General features: G+C 39.3%; 1 protein-coding gene across 1 annotated transcript in view; it reads right to left on the bottom strand.

The window, feature by feature from the left end:
- Positions 1-18,069, bottom strand: part of ADAM23 (ADAM metallopeptidase domain 23) — a 159,531-nt gene that overhangs the window by 139,430 nt on the left and 2,032 nt on the right. The window lies entirely within an intron of this gene.

The raw sequence follows: 18,069 nt of genomic DNA, 5'->3' as shown, positions 1-18,069 counted from the left end.
ATAGGGGGAAATTGAAACAGCACATAAAACACTGACCAGCTTAAACTGGCTTTGCTTCCTTAAAACAGGTTGTTGATTGTTTAAACCTGTAGTTATTTTACAGAGACAGCACTGTGCATGTGCAAGACGGGAACCCACGGCTCCAGGATGACCCCGGAACCAAGATCTTGAGTTCGCAAAACTCAAAGAATAGAAATGTTGCCACTGGAGCCCTTTACAAAGTGAGAAGTCCTTCAATAAGGAAAATCGGCTTCCAGATGGACTGATTTGAGACTAGCCAATCAGCTTTTGCCAAGTTCGCCCTTAAATTTTGCCCTGAACCCTGAATGGGAGAGACAGATTTGAGTCCTGCCTTCTGTCCCCTTGCTTGTCAACCTCGCAATAAAGCTCTTTCTTTCCTCCAAAGCCAGCGCCATAGTACTGGCTTCTGTACACCTCAGGCAGCCGGCTCGGTAACAATCCTTCCTCGCATCTCTCCAACCTCTGTTTCCATCATGACATCTCCTTCTCTGACTCTCATTGCTGTAAGGACCCTGTGATGACACTGCCCGCTCAAATATTCCAGGATAAACTCCCCATCTCAAGATCCTTAACTTAATCACATCTACAAAGTCTATTCTGCCATATGAAATATTGTGATTTATAAGAAATATGTATATTTGGTCAGATGACCAAAATATTTTTTCATATATATTTGATCTTCATCCACAGTTCCTGGCTCACAGCTCCCTGGGAATTTCCTGGGCAATAAGAGCAATAGGAGAATCTTTTGTCATAATATTTGGTCTCTGTCCTTAGTTCCCGAAAGTACTTCAGAGCCATAAAGGTGTCCTGTTATTCATAACAAGCCCTTTTTCACCACAACTAAGTTTTTGTTAATGAGGTGACTTTTGGAAAGCACCTAAGGATGGGGGCTGGTTGCTGGGGAACCAACCTTGAAGGGAGAGTTGGAACTTTCAGTTCCACCCTTTGACCTCTGGGGAAGGGAGAGAGGCTGGAGGTTCAATGGCCAATGATTTCATCAACCAGTCCTATGCAATGAAGCCTCCATAAAAACAACAGAAAAAGGAGGTTCAGAGAGCTTCTGGGTTGGTGAACGCACGGAGATTCGGGGAGAGTGCACTCAGAGAGGGCATAAAGGCTCCACACCCTTTCCCCATACCTTGCCCTCTGTATCTCTTCTGTCTGGCTGTTCCTGAGTTGTATGCTTTTATAATAAACCAGTGATCTAGTAAGCAAAATGTCTCTCTGAGTTCTGTGAGTTGCTCTAAGCAAATTAATCGAACCCAAGGAGGAGGTCATGGGAACCTCTTATTTATAGCCCGTCGGTCAGAAGCACAGGTGATAACCTGGGTTTGTAACTGGCATCTGAAGTGTGGGGGAGAGGGGCAGTCCTTTAGGACTGAGCCCTTAGCTTGTGGGATCTGACACTAACTCCAGGTAAATAATGTCAGAACTGAGTTGCAGTCTCAGATACCCTGCTGGTGTCCTGAGAACTGCTTGTTGCTTTGGGAAACCTCCTCCACACATTAGAATCTGGTGATCAGAACCACCTTTTACCACCACATAAGGTAACATATTCACAGTTTCTCGGATTAGGATGTGGACATCTTTGGGAGGCCATCATTCTGTCTGCCATGATTCCTCTCCTTTTCTAGCTCACCCACCCCACCACATCATCAACAGTCTGGAGGCTCCACCCCTAAAATATACCCCAAATCAACTACTTCCCTGTAATTCCTCTGCTACCACCTTAGTGCAGGGCCACACAGACTCTGCCCTGGACAACTGTGAGCATCTCTTAACTGGTCCCCTTGCTGCCACTCTTGCCCCTCTGCAGTCCATCTATAAAGCTGCCAGAATGATCTTCTTAAAATATAAATCGTATAATGTTATTGCCTTGTTTAAAACTCATCAGTGGTTTCCCACTATAACCAGAACAAAATTCTAATAGATACTTCATCCTCTGGTCCCTTCTCACCTTTAAAAAATAATAGAGAAGAAAGAATGCAGTTTTTTTCCTTCACAAAATTTCTCTCCATCCCTCACTTCCACGGCCTTGTATGCTGACAGCAGCTCTTTGCAGCTCATCAAAGGGAGGTACGTGTGTTTGAGCTGTCCTTCCGGGTCTCCCCAGACATAGAAGACAGCAAATTACCACAGAATTCTAAACCCATGCCCTCCCTCTCCAAGTCTGTTTTAGCTGTACATTCCTGCTAAAACTACCAGAAAATTTAAAATATATAAGAAATGAAAATCAAGAGATAGAGGGAAGAAAGGAAGGAGCACAACATAGTATAATATATTCTTCACATTTCATAACAGGCAGACAAAAGATAATGTCTTAGGTTGATGGATCTAAAAATAGTGCAGATAAATTATTTAACGTTAAGAGAACTAAAAATAAAAGTTTTTTTTACTCCTTTGGGGAATGATGGGAGAGAGACTTACACTTTTCATTTTATTTTGTATGAACTCTGAATTCTTCGACCATGTAAATAAATATAGTAAAGCAGCTACTGATTTTGCACAAATATTTACACTAATTTTACCCATGAGGGTGTGCATGTTTATATATGCACATTGGTCATCAGTTTTTCACCTATTGTAACATTTCTTCCCTCTGATTCCCAACACCGTTCTTTGGAATTCCCCCACCGGAAACCGTCCCACCAAGGACTTCTTGCTAATAAATCAAAGGGCACTATGACCCCACTAGCAACCTCTCTGTGGAAAATTGCTCCCTAGGCCCTCTTCTGCCTCTGTTTCCCAAAAGCTCTTTCCTCCCTGAATCACCTCACACCAACTACTTCTGGAGCCAGCTATTCTTCTCACACTTTCAAATAATGAGTCTACACTTTATAATTCCTAGTCTTTTTCCAACATGCCAGAATCTTGGGAAGCAGCTACTCCAAAAATGCAGGCATTGCTTGGAATAATAAACAATCCCTAATTCAACCACCAGTATCCGTATTTCATTGCCTCTTATGAACGCCCAGTCACCTCTCATTGGAGGATATTTCACAGAATTTTAGGATCAATAAAGGGTTGGAGAGAACAAACTCACCCACATCAAAATAGCCTGAGATATAAAAATGCAAACCACTGGACCCCATACAGACCTACTAACTCAAAATGTTTTCAACAACCTCCCCAGGTAGTTCCCATGCACACAAAGGTTTGAGATTCCCCAAATCAACCCAATCTTAATTATTTCTGAAATGAAGAAAGTTAAATCCAGAGAGTAAATGACTTGTCCAAAATTGCCCACTTAATATGCAACCAATTCATTATTCTAGTCATACATATTCTGGTACCCTTTTAAAGGAACCTGTGAGATAAAACATGCACTAGAAAGAAACTACCTCAACATAATAAAAGCCATATAAGAAAAACTCACAGCTAACATCATACTCAATTAAGAAAAACTGAAAGCTTTTCCTCTAAGATCAGGAACAAGACAAACATGCCCACTTTTGCCACTTCTACTCAACATAGTACTGGAAGTCCTAGCCGGAACAATTAGGCAAGAAAAAGAAATAAAAGGCATGAAAACTGGGGGGGGGGGGGGGGGAGACATAAAATTATCACGGTTTATAGATGACAGGATCTTATATAAAGAAACCCTAAAGATTCCACTAAAAAAAAATCCTATTAGAACTAATAAATGAATTCAGCAAAGTTGAAGGATACAAAAACCAACACAGAAAACTTAGTTTCATTTTTATACACTAACAATGCAAAATCGTAAAAGGAAATAAAGACAGCAATTCTATTTACAATAGCATCAAAAAGAAAAAGTACTTAGGAATAAACTTAACCAAGCAGGTGAAAGACTTGAACTCTGAAACTCTAAAACATTGATAAAAGAAATTAAATAAAACACAAATAAATGGAAAGACACCCCATATTCATGGACTGGAAGATGTCAGTACTACCCAAAGTAGTATTGTTAAGAAGTCAATACTACCCAAAACAATCTACGATTCAGTGCAATCCCTGAATTAAAATCCCAATGATATTTTTTGCATGAATTGAAAAATCCATCCTAAAATTCATATGGAATCTCAAGGGACCCTGAATAGTCAAAACAATCTTGGAAAAGAACAAAGGTGGAGGTCTCACACTTCCTGACTTCAAATTTTACTACCAAGCTACAGTAATCAAAACAGTATGATACTGACATAAAGATAGACATAAAGACCAATGGACTAAAGAGCCCAGAAACAAACCCTCGCATATATGGTCAAATGATTTTCAATGAGGGTGCCAAGACCATTCAGCAGGAAAAGGACAGTCTTTTCAACAAATGGTGATGGAAGAAAAACTGGATATCCACATGAAAAAAAATGAAGCTGGACCCTTACACCATATACAAAAATTAATTAAAAATGAATCAAGCGCTTAAACATAAGCTTTAAAACTATAGAACTCTTAGAAGAAAATATAGGGGAAAAGCTTAATGACACTGAATTTTGCAATGATTTCTTGGCTATGACACCAAAAGCACAGGCAACAGAAGAAAAAAATAGATAAGTTGAACCTCATCAAAATTAAGAATTAAATTTTAAGAGTAAAATATCAACTCACAGAATAAGAGAAAAACACATCTGATATTCAGAATATATAAAGAACTCCTAAAACTCAACTAGAAAATAAACAACCTGATTTTAAAATGGGGAAAGAATTGAATGGACATGTCTCCAAGAAAGATATACGAATGGCCAAAAAGCAAATGAAAAGGTGTTCAATGTCACTAACCATCAGAAAAATGCAAATCAAAACCATAATAAGATACTATTTCACATCCACTAGGATGGCTGTTATTAAAAAAAAAAAAAAGTGTTGATATGAATGTGGAGAAATTGGAACTCTTGTGCATTGCTGGTGGGAATGTAAAATAATGCAGCTACTATGGAAAATGTTATGGTCATTCCTCAAAATATTAAGACTAGAATTACCATATAATCCAGCAATTCCACTTCTGGGTACACACCCAAAAGAACTGAATGCAGAGACTCAAACAGATTTTATATATCCATGTTCATAGCAGCATTATTCATAATAGCCAAAGGTAGAACAGCCCAAGTATCCGTCAACAAATGAATGGGTAAACAAAATGTGGCATATACATAAAATGGAATATCATTCAGCCTTAAAAAGGAAAGAAATTTTGATACATGCTACAACATGGATGAACCCTGAAGCCATTATGCTAAGTGAAATAAGCCAGTCAAGAAAAGATAAATACTTTATGATTCTAGTTATATTAGGTATCTAAGATAGTCAAATTCACAGACAACAAAATAAAATGTTGGTTGCCAGAAGCCAGGGAGAGGGAGGAATGGGGAATAAATATTTAATAGGTACAGTTTCAGTTGGAGAAGATGAAAAGCATTATGGAGATGGACGGTGGTGATAGCTGCACAATAATGTGAATATACTTAATACCCAGAAATGTACACTTAAATGGTTAAAATGGTAAATTTTATGTTATATCTATTTTACCACAATAAAAAGAATTAACCTTCCAAAAGTGAACTACTCATCTTTCTTTCTCTTAAACATTATTTAAAACAAATAAGATTTGTTTTATTCATCTAACAATTAGCAAATCTCAGCTTCCAGCAAAACATCTCCAAATACTCCTTTTGAGCAATTTTCTTCTCAGAGCTTCAGCTTATACTCACCTTTCTGTGATCATCCACTCCCCGTGAAATCCAATGGTTACAGTACAATGTTTCCTTTAGCTCTGATATTAAGAGCTCCCTCCGAAAATTCTGTGAAGACTCCTGTCCCCACTATGAAGCTTGTCTTCTTTGGCCTCAAGCAATTTCCCCAGCTAGCAAAGAAAGCACTGCTCTTCATGGAAGTAAAAACTGTGGCACTGCTACAACAGCAATAACCCTTCTCTTGTTCAGCCCACTATCTGCTGACCTCAGAAGCATCATCTATCTTTTTTCAAATAAATAATAAAGTATAATCTTTTGACAAGCCATTGACACATCAAAAGCATTTTTGCACAGTACAAGGTAATCTTGAACTTGTCACAAGGTCAACAGATATGCTTGGGGGTTATTCTTGTTTTGTGTTTTATTGTTACAATAAAAAAATACTCCATTTTAATTGTATGGTCTATGGTTTGAAAATAGGAAAAATCAAAAAATTTTAATTAAAATGTGAATGGGACAAAGTAGGTAAACCTATTTTTTATAATATTTTTAAGCCACGAGTGAAAGTGATGTTTAAATCTTATCAGTTTTCCTAAGTTGTGTGTTTAAACACACAAACATAAAGAGCACTTCCTGCTATCAAGTTAACAACTAGCAGTAGTTTAGTTTTTGTCAGTGACTACATTATGATTAGGAGAGGAAAAAAGTCACTCTGAGTGAGATGGGAAGCTCTTGCAGGTTATTGAGCTGAAGAGTGGCATGATCCCAGTTAGTATTTAAAAGAATCACTTTGCCTGAAGTGTGTAAAGCAGACTAGAGCCAGACTGACAGGAATAGGACAAAAGCAGGGATAAGAGGTAGGAAGATATTTTAATAATACAAGCGAGAGGTAATGGTAGATTAGACCAGGTTGGCAGCAATGGAGACAGTGAGAAATGGTCAGATTCTGAACAGCTCTGAAGGGAGAACCAATAAGATTTCATGGCTTGGGGTAATGCTTAAAAGAAACAGAAGGGTTAAGTCTCGAGCTTAGCTGGAAGAAGGATCTTCTATTTACTCAAATGGGAAGAACGTGGAAGGGGCAGGTTGGGGTAGGAGATATTAGAATCAAAAGTTCTGTTTTGGATATATTAAGTGTGAGTTGCCTATTAGATATCCAAGTGGAGATACAAGATAAATAGCTGGATATGTAGTCTGGGTATCAAGGGAGAGATTATGCTCTCTGTGAAAGAACCAAGATTTTTAAATGTTACACGACAAATTAGTGTTTCACACAAATTAATCAAATAAGTTCCCAAACTTTTAACACATTAGGGTGTTAAAAACATGTCAGGGGAAAGCCAGAAATTCTAGAAAACTAAAATGGAAAAACAATTTAAGATCTGATAAACAGACAGGATAGTTTATAAATATACTATTCGGGTAATAATCTTAAAGTGCATCAGCAGATCTTAAAAGGATTAATGTCCCAAATAAAAGAATAAAAAAAATACAGATATATTGCTTTAGAAAGGGAAACAAAAATAGTTAACTATTTCCAAAAAATGTTTTATGCACTGTTGCAAAGCCAAAAATAACAAGACAGTATCATCCCAATGTCCCACTGGTTCTGAACGGAACAAGTGACTGCTTTTATGCTGCCCAGGAGAGATAAATGCCTCTAACTATGGTCTGAACATTCTACAGAGATGAAAGTCCACTACATTGCACAGGGCAGACCATAGTAATTAACAAGAGTTCACTAACTATTTTTAGCCATGATTTATAAGAGAAGGGGAGTCAGTGTATGAACTTCTCTTGGTTAAGGCAGTTAAGAGGCAAAGCCCAATATTTCACGTCTTGGTCATAACCTGTTCAATAATACCACAGTGTCCCAATAAAAACAGAATTGTATTTCTGATGTTTTTACCCTGCTGAATGTTTCTGGCTGTGAGGACTACATACGATTCTATTTGTCATGGTTTTATGACTGTCACACTCCATTCCAAAGCCAGAAAATTACCAGTGGCAGCCAAAAGTATTTCTTGGGTTTTGTTTTGTTTGGCGAATTGGGAGAAGAGATGGGTGGTTGTCCGACTGGGACATTTCTAGGGGAAATTATCATACAAATGTGTGCTATTTATAGTGTTTGGTGCCACACCATACCCACGTTGGCAATTAGCTAGACAGAGAAAACCTTACAACTCGCCAAAATGCCTGATTCCAAGCCTGCCCTGAGTGCACTGATCATTGGCAAAGATTTAGGGAAAACTCCTCTACCTCACAGAGTACAAATACCATGTACACACCCTGCTGTTCCCACTCAGTTTAGAGGGTTGCAGCCTCCACGGCATCACACCACATCCTTGAGTATTTATTCCTGCATAAGTACTCCAGTCTCACCTGAGGTGAATCAGTCAAGTTCATCAGCAGCCACAAAACCGGGAAGACTCTGAGAGTCACCTCTCCCCACAAATGTCCTCACCATTACTTCTAAACCCACCTTCTTTTCTAATAAAACAATCTTTTGTTCATAAAAGAGCAGTTCACAGCTTGGATCTCCTAGGCCTCTAGTCAGTAGTTAACAGATAACATTTACTGAGTACTTCCTACTTGCCTGGCACTGTGCAAACCACTTCACATGGGTGATCCCATTTTGGTCAAGCACAGCCTCCGGGGTGGGCACTATTATTAGGTCCATGTTACTGACTAAAAAAAAAAAAAAAAAAGCTGGAGCTCAGAAAGACTAAGTAACTTGCCCAAGTCTAAATAGCTGCTATTAGCAGATCTGTCAGACCCCTGACCCTTGACTCCCCATCCATTCTTCTCCCACTATGTGGGAAAGGAGTTGAAGATAAATCAACTAAAATCTGACATTCTAAACTGCCTAGTGTGAATCATATTTATCCCACAAATAAATGTTTATACTGTATCATTAAAATACCAACTTCCCTGCTTTGCACTGAAATAATATCATGTCTGTGTGGGAACACTGGTTATCACGTGCTGGCAGAAAGTTTAAATTGGGTGTTAGTGGAAAAGAGAAGGTAAATTAACCAGTTCTTAGTAGATTCAGCTTGTTCTGAAGACCTATTTCTTCATGCTGCATGCAGACTTCTATATTAGAAAATATTTTTTAAAAATTTAAAGACTCTTCTAGAATGGTCAAATGTCTGACACATAATTTGGAGATACCAAACATGAATACCCTTGTTCAGTAAACAAGGCAGAAGGGGAATCTGATAGAGGGAAAAGAAAGTTAAGGAAGATCAACCAGCAAAGGTAAGAAGATAAGCAAAACACTGTAAAAATGGCAGCATTTTGAACAAGATTATTTATCTGGAGTATTCATTTAGGAAAAAAAAAAGTCAAGAAAACCAGCTGGTTGCAAAGGAGTACCAGGGGAGGCGTGTATGTGGCTGTGTCCCCATGGTGTGATTAATTCATAGGCCCTTATCATCAAGAGGAAAGGTGTCTAAAAGGGTCGGAAATTTCCCTAGTCAACCCCCAGATGTGCTGTGATACGAGAACAAGGGCCTGGAAGTCTACAGACCAAGGTTCTGGCCATGCCAATAATTCCCAAGACCTAGAGAAACTGACCTGGCCTCTTTGGACTTAGTTTTATCATCTAGAACACAGAAATAATAATCATCTAATAAAAAAAACTTGTTTTATTGCTGTGAGGATCATGTGAGATTATAGATATGAAAATGCCTCAACAAAACTGTTTAGGTTCACTGCAAAGTGAATATTGTATTTGTTACTACCAGTGTATTGTTGAGTGAGTACAGGTTGGTTTAATGCATTCTATCTTCTTAGCTGAAAAAGCAAAGGGCAAGGAGGCACATGCAGGATGGAAGACTCCTCTAAGTGTTAACTGATTTATATTATTAATGGAGGCCATCTGCAACACAACTACTAACTATTATGGTATATGGTATTCACAAGCCTGTTTGCAATTAAAAGACAGCACAAAGCACCCAATTAAGTGATCCAGACTACAACTTGATATAGCAAATTTTTGAACATCCACAATAAGGGAAAGGAAGCACTGGAACAGATATTAGAATTCAGTAGATACTCAAAAATGAAATGTTTTGTATGATATGCCTCTAGGTGTGCTTCGATTTGACTTCTAAAATTAATCTTTAGCCCCACTGAGGGCAGAAGGAGGTGGTCCAAGGGCATGTGATTACCTTGTTCCCCCTCCCACCTAGGATTTAAAATGTGCCAAAATGACTCCCTCATGTGGACACTGCCATGCAAATAAGAAAGAGATGAATGTCCCCAACTATATAATAATAGATCAAAGCTAAAGGGCAATACAGTCACTGGTTATAGGCTCCCATTTACACTTCTCTGTTCGTTGGTTTGTTTGAACCTAACTCTCTGTAATTAGTGTCTATCAGTAGAGGAGACTTATTTGAATTTCTATTCATTCCATGTCTAAATAGAAAGCTTTGAGAACCCTTAGAGTTAAGGTAGTTCTTGTTGACAAATAAACAGCTTTTACAATAGACTTGAACACAGATTTCGAATTCACTAATTTGTAATGTTCCAGATGAGGAAAGTAGCCTCTGTCTACTCTTTAACCAGAGAAGACAACAATATAACAAAACCTTATTTGGAGCACGGAGCTAATTCACAGGTCTGGCTCTGTCCAGACTCGGTACCCAGTGATGGAGGATGGACCACTCACGTACTCTGTGAAATGCAAAAACTGTATCTTGATTTGCTGTGAATGAACGTAATTGTTTTTAACTTCTCATTATTCTAACTAAAATAACTGGATCTACCCTTTTCTAATAGAATTCCTAGCATTGGATTTGATTAAAATTGTACTGAATTTATATAAATTCTAAACACAAAAACTCCTTTGTAAAATTGCAAAATTCAGATGCTAGGTGGATTATGAATGAATGAATTATGTGAATGAATGAGTCTTTCATAAGACTATGGATACCCACATCATTTGTGAATTGAATACTTCGTGTGAATAAAGCTTTATGATTACATACATACTTGAGAGGAATAAAATATTTTCATTCAGAAAACTTATTCTCTAGGAGCAATTAATTACTCAGATCCTAAAGATGGAGAGAAAGGACCTTCTGAAGCAGGAATTTAACAGTATTTGAACCTAAAACAAAAGCCTGAGAACACATTACTGACAGTTTGGGTTACTGCTACTGATCACAAGGGTTCTCCATAACTAGCCCCAGAATTTGGACAGATATCAATGGAATTGTCCAGATAAAATTGCCTCCTGCCATGCACTGACCTGGGTAAAGAGGCCTGGAAAAAATGCTGAAAGGAGAATGGACCAGCAAATGTGTAGTATTCAGAAGGGGGGCAGGGGCAACAGCTCTCCTCCAGAGCATTTCACTTTCTCCCCTTCACTCCACAAGGAAAATTCATCTGCTGAAATCATGCTTGTTGCATGTGGATAAAAGGAGTCACGTGATGCACTAAGTGTTCCAGGAAGATTAATCTGTCAGCAGTGGGACTGATGGATTGACAGAGAAAGAGAGAGACAAGAGGCGATGACAAGAACACAATACAGAGGAGGAGGGAAGGACGGATTTGGGAGAAACGTCAGGACTTAATATGTGACTATTTATAGACAGAAGATGAAGGAGAGAAAAGAGTCAACGATGACTCCCAAGGTTCACTCTTAGGTGGCTGGGAAAATAGCACTACCACTGAGAAAAGTGAGCAGAGCAGCCAGGACAGCTCTCTTCCTGCCTGTCTTTACCCTCAGCCTGCGTGATGCCACCAACCCTAGGCAAAGCCACTGAGCAAATAATGCTCTTGTTATTTTTTGACTGGCTATAGAGAGAAGGATAGTGGCCCAATCTGTTAACAAAACCTGAGAAAAAGTGAAGACAGAATGACACAAGTAGTTATATAGTTAGCAGGAAGAAGCCAACCCAGGAGCAGAGAGAGCAGAAAATATTATGTAGGGACACATGCAGGCTAAAGCAAGACCTTGGACAGCACGACGTACTGCTGGAAAGCATGGCGGCCATCAAATCAATCCAGCTGGGTGAAATGATCAAAAATAGTGCAGACTTTGTGGGAGAGAAGAATCAAAGACTAGGGTCCAAACTCAAATGCCTACAGGAGCCGGGCGAGTAACAGAAATGAGGACGGGTGGCGTTCGGCAACAAGGAGTGCAGGTGGGGGCCACTGAAACAGCACGCGCCCACCCCATCTAAAGAGGAACCACAGTAGGTAGGTTACTCTCACCCAAGACCGTAGGCCCCATCTTCCAATTCTTCAAGAGCAACCATCCCAGCCACCATTCTCCACCACGTACGCTATTTCATCTTCTTCGAGCACTCGTCAATACCTGAAATCTTTGTGCTGCTGTTGTTCTTGTGTTTATGGTCTGTCTCCTCCCACTAGAAGGTAAGCTCCCTGAGGAGCCACAGAATTGGCACTCAATCAATGCTCAACCAGTCACGGGCTCACCTCCGGACGCATCAGGAGGTGAGCCATGTGATACAAAATAAATCCAAACCCTTGATCTCTTCACAGTCTTCACAGCCTTTCCCCTTCGCCGCCTGCCGTACCCTACACACCCTAGTCTCTCTCCAGCCTGGACTTTGCAAAGGATAAGACCTGGGTTCGAATCCTGACTCTGTTTGCCACTTACTAGCTGTTTGTCCTTTTTGAAGACACTAATTATAACTCTCAACTGCTACATCTGACAAACATGTATTGGATTTCTAGAGGAATCAAGTGAGCTTTTTAAAAATTGACCATGAATGTAACAATGATGTCCAATTCTTTTAAATTTCCCACACTTGGGTTTCCCCTTCTCACACTCACCACACTGTCTCCAGCAGGGCAGAGCCTTTGCCTGCTGACTGTGGGCCCCTCTCCACCTCCTCTACCCTCTACCCTCTTTCCACCTCCCGAAAACTTGTCTCCTAGTTGCTCTTTAGGGCCAGCTCCATTGTTTCTTCCTCTCTGAGGTTTTCTTTGACTTTCCTGAGTCCCCACAGCCCTTTGTTCCTACAACTAGCAATGCACTGACAGGAACCACACACACACCGCCAGCTGCCTTGTTTCTGATGCCCAGCAAGTCACGAGCAAAGGTCGGGACCGAGTGTTACTCTTCCTCGCTCTTCCCAGGGTCTAGCACAGTGCCTAATTCAAAACAGGTATTGGCCAAGCAGAACTGAACGCGTCACAGATGTAAATCTGATTGACTGGAAACTATATGAGTGGACACCTTGGGCTCCACCATTGAGAATTAACCAGTAGCAATGACAAAATCTCCCACATGGTCAGCTTGTGATTACCCATGTTAATGGTAGGTGACAGTGATAGGGATAATCTAAGAATTGTTAATACAGGTATTCTCATGATTTTAGGTAGTGTAAGTGTGATTTATGCAGTGCGAATAACTTGAGACCAAAATTCTCTCTCCTGCCGCTCTGTCACAGTGCCAAAAATGCTTAACAGTAACTTAAGGCGCTTTTGAATGTCAATTTGATTACAACATGAAATTTCACACAAAGCACTGCACTCTTTCTAACATAGGAGTGTTCAACCATCGATTCATTCAACAGATATTTACTGACAGCCTACTATATGCCAGGCATTACAAGGAAAACCATTACAAGCCTGAATTCTACGTACTACAATTCTGTAATGACTGCTTAGGAAGACCTAGAAAACTTGGGAAGGCCGCTGAGGTCAATACCAAAGTTTGTATTACCAAATAAACTAATAGTTGTCACACGACCAGTTCTAAGGACCCAGTATTTCTTTTTGCTGATCCACACCAAGAGCAATGGGGCAGCTGGCTTCTGGATGGTCAAGAAACGTGGAACCAGCTTTGTCCTGAAGCAGAGTAGGAAGTGATGATAATCATCGTGATCTAAATTTACTTAAACTTCTCTCTTCTCTCTCTTCAGCCTGGGGCGGTGGGAATAGGTGTGATGAAAGAAACAACTTTTGTTTTTCTGAGTTGCTGCTGAGACATTTTACAGACTGGAAACCCTGCTCACACCTAGAGTCTGGACATTTAGATAAGGACTGCACTTTGGGATTCCTACCGTAAGTCCCTCTTTGCCTTCCCCAGATGCCTTTTAAAATAATCACTTAGAGTTAAGCCTGTGAAAAGTTAGTGACCTCTGACCCAACCACCTTATAAGTGATAGATGCTTGCTACCCTCTCTATCTTCTGCTTATTGGTGACCTGGGACAAAGGACTGTCCTTCCCCACCCTCTCCTCGTTCATTGCCCCCCAACCTTTTCTGGGATCTGTGAATAATAAATCTCGTGACTCTGCTTCTTTTGTGTGGGTGTATTGAAACTGTGTCTTCAATCAAAACGACCCGGTGGTTTTCACTTCCCCAAAGTGGAAGCTTGGATGCTGAGGGAGCTACTTGCCGACCCGTGTGGGTGGCTTGTGCCCCCTCATTCAGCAGGTCATAATCTGTATGTTCTTAATTCAATACACCGGGTCCAACTCCCCAACACAGTAGGGAAGGTAACAAAAGACTGAGCCATATCTCAAGTCCAAGGAGATGACTTTCATCTTTCCCCAGACCCTGTGCTGTACATAATGCACCTCTTCCATCCCTTCCCAACTGCAAGAGAAGAGAATCTAAATAAGTAGGATTCAAGGCAAGTAATTTTTGACTAAAGGCAAGTTTCAGGAAAAGGTTTGAAGGGGAGCAGAATATACTATCCCAAAATACGCCTCTTTGGCATAAACATTATTTTCGGCTTGTTATTTTTAAGAAACAGTGGACACAGGAGCAGCTCTGTAAACCAAGCAGAAGTTACTCTTCTGTAAGAGACATTTATATTTATAAGAAATCTCCATTTGTAAAGGTGTTTCCCTCTCTGTACCAGAAAGAGGAGGATACCCGAAATCTCCAGAAACACATTATCAGCGTAAAAGGCAACGATTTAAATCTGTGTAACAACCTTACCCTCATTTACTGTGCTTTTCCTGATAGTCTCCCATCACTGGCTCCCCAACATCTTGTCTTTAGCTGGACAGTTATTTAAGCTGATGGCTGGGCCATCTCAAAGTTACTCAGTTTTCCTGAGTCTCTCCCATGTACACAGGAGGCATACATGTCATTAAACTTCTAATTTTCTCCTGTTAACCTGTCTTTTATTACAGGGTGTGTCTCAGCCAAGAACCTGGAAGGGTAGAAGAAAAATTATTTTTCTTCCTCCGCAGGTTCATTAACATTCTCAGGAATAGATCTCATAGGATTATCTATGAATGAATTAATTAATTAATCTAAATTGTTTCTGCCTCTTTTTAAATGTATATTTTATCAAAATATTGCATTAATGGTTGATAAAATGCTTATGTTTAGTAATCATAAAATTCCATTTATGCTTGTAAAAGTTCTACAGGTGAAGAAGATAAGTCTTGATAACAAAGCAAAACGAAATGTTTCCATTTCAGACCCTATTACTTCTACATGGTGGTAAATTAACCTCCTAGTTAGTAAGAAAAAAATTACAATAAATCATCAGAAAATAAAGCTGTCTATAAAGAAACCTGAATTGGGTTAAGTGCCAAAACTCAAAGAACATAACTGTTTAGATCTGAGATGACCATGTTCCCAGTCTGCTCTGGACCATCTAGGTTTATGCCAATTATCCTGGCATAATTATTAAGCGTGCCTACTTTCACTCTCAAAAAATGTCACAGTTTGGACAATAAGTTATATATAACCCTACCTGGAGATAAAAAGATTCCTAAACAATCTCTGACAAAGAAAACTTTAAGATTTTCAGAAACACTAGTATTACAGCCTGCTTCGCAGTCTGCTTTTAAACTTACCAACTTTGAAAGAGTTAACAAACATCTTAAGTCTCACAACTGTAAAGTAGTAAGGCCTGCTCAACTTTAAATACTTACAAAATAAATATGGAGCTCTGCCCTATAACCTATATCTGGGAATTTCCCTCTCCACCTCTACCCCCCAATCTAGGATTCCAGGAGAATGGCACAGTGATTCAGCATTTCTAAGGCATTCATTAAAATGTGCTTGGGCGCAATGAAATCAGGGGAGAAAGAAAGGTACTTAATACACAGATATTAAAATCAAAACTTCTTTTATAAAAGCAAAAATAATGAAATTCCATACTTTTTCTCTTACTGAAACATTTGGAAAGCAGCTGAATTGACAAGTATCTCCCATCACTATGATTAGGCAAGTCATCCAAAGATACAGCAGAAAGCATATGCAACACTTTTTGTCAACTAGTTCAAGAGATGCTTCAAAGCAGAAGTGCAAGGGAAATCATAGAACACAGAGGGAAATTTCAGGGAACCCATACAGGAAGAACACTGTTTATCCCTGTATGAGAGCACTTTTTAGAATCTTGCTTATCTCATTTTTGTGTCTCCTGGAGGACAGACCTTGTCTTGTTCATCCTTGTACCCCTTATCTCTTATCTCTGAATCTTCAGCATACTACTTTGCACGTGAGAAATGTGCAACAAATACTTGTTGAATCAAACTAGTAAGAAAAGAAAAAAAATGCTTTCAAATATAATTTCTACATAAACATTTTTTTTTCCGAAGATAAAAGAAACCTAACCACTATGGGGGGTGGAAGTGAAGAGGTAAAATCATTCCAACAGCAAGTATGTGCTTCCTACTAAGAAATCTATTCCTCTACATGAGTGGTGGGTAAAGTTTTAACAATCTTACTATCATAAAAATTCAGATATATTGTAGTCAAACCAAGTCCCACCAAACAAAGCAACCAAATAAGGTTAGACTAGAAGACAGGAGTTAGCCATAGCCACCGACAGCTGAGTTATTAGAGAAGTTCCACTAAAGTTCCCTTCAAGTCCAAACTCGAGAGGGCTTGAGCATTCTTTAAAATAGGCTTTCAGGCCATTTTTTTTCTTCCTCCAGCACCTTATGCAAAGGCACTGGAATTTGAGAACTTGTCACTTAACCATAGAGGATCTTATTAATTAGTAGAAAAACCATAAAATGGGCCTCAATGCCTTTATCAAGAGGACCTTGGATTCTTCTTCCTTAAAGACACCACCCACTCCTCCTATCAACAAGACAAACGGGTAGACAGGATCCAGGAGTCAAGCCGTCAAGTTACATATGAGCAGATCAGAAAAGGGCCATGAGCAAAGAGATCCCTTCATCTCAGCCAAGGCGGGTAGCAGCCACTTTATAGCACCGTGAAGCAAAGTTAAGTTCTCCAATAACATCTGATATGAAGGAAGCATTTTCTCAGAAGCCTGACTTGTAAATATTAAATATTCAGGCCTCTTGAATTTTACATCAGCTGTTTTACAATCCTGGGAAAGTCACCTGAAGGCCTTAAATTTCTAACTCCCCATTTGTAAAATAGGAATAAATACTGTTACCACTTACCCATATTTTAGAAAACTAATAAAAACAATGATGCAAACCATAGATACTTTCCTTAAATTCTAGATGTTTAGACAATGACTGTTCTCAACTGAACAGGTATAATCTGTAAGGGTTCAGAACGAGCCTCCCCCAAAATGTGTCACTTTTGCATAAGGATTATTTTGAACTAAAGGCACAATCAAGACCTGCAGGTTCAAGAGAAACTACTGCCCCTCCCTTAACTACCCAGCAGAACTTAAATTGAGGATTTTTCCCAGAAAAGAGTTATTACGAGAGATAAATTTTATCGAAGTGGCCCCATCTATATGGCAAGGCAAACATCTAATTACCAAACATCTGCTCTTTTTATTGTCCTGTGAATGACCCTCCTGTCCTTGGAAGCCCGAGGCCCCTATGCCATTCCTTAGCTCAGGATGGCATATACGCCTCATTTTACCTTTCTGTCTCTGAACCTCTCAGGTATGTGGGGCCTCTGACCCTCACATGTATACATACGAAATTAAATTTGATTTTCTCCTGTTAATCTGTCTCATGTTAATTTAATTCTTGGACCAGCCAGAAGAACCTAGAAGGGTAGAGGAAAGTTTTCTTCCTATCCTACAAGTCCAAAGTAGAATATTTAACATACGGACTCTATTTTCTGCTCCTAATAAAGAGGCACTGATAACCCATTGTGGACATCTGCTTGGGGTCCAAAACTTTATTAACTCAAATAATGACTAGTAAGCAGGAAAAAAAAGATCCCTTGAACTCTCTGGATATTAAGCACCTTCATCTTCCACTGAATGCCTTTTTAAAAATCAGTGACACTTTCTGAACCAATCTGCAAGTAAAGCTACTGCTCACAATGAATGCAGATAAAGTCTTGAAGGATTGTGCTGACCAAAACTGGTCTCTATATTATATAAATTGTTTGTTTATATTCACCATAATCTTTTAAAATGTCATATTGTTTACCTACTGAAAATATAACCCAAAAAAAGTATTTTTTTTCTACTGACCAACTAAAGAAAGAAAGAGGTTGTT

This window comes from Eubalaena glacialis, chromosome 1 (assembly GCF_028564815.1).
Source record: "Eubalaena glacialis isolate mEubGla1 chromosome 1, mEubGla1.1.hap2.+ XY, whole genome shotgun sequence".
NCBI lineage: Eukaryota > Metazoa > Chordata > Mammalia > Artiodactyla > Balaenidae > Eubalaena > Eubalaena glacialis.
Note: the sequence above shows the minus strand (reverse complement) of the source record. Positions and strands in the feature narration are given on the sequence as shown.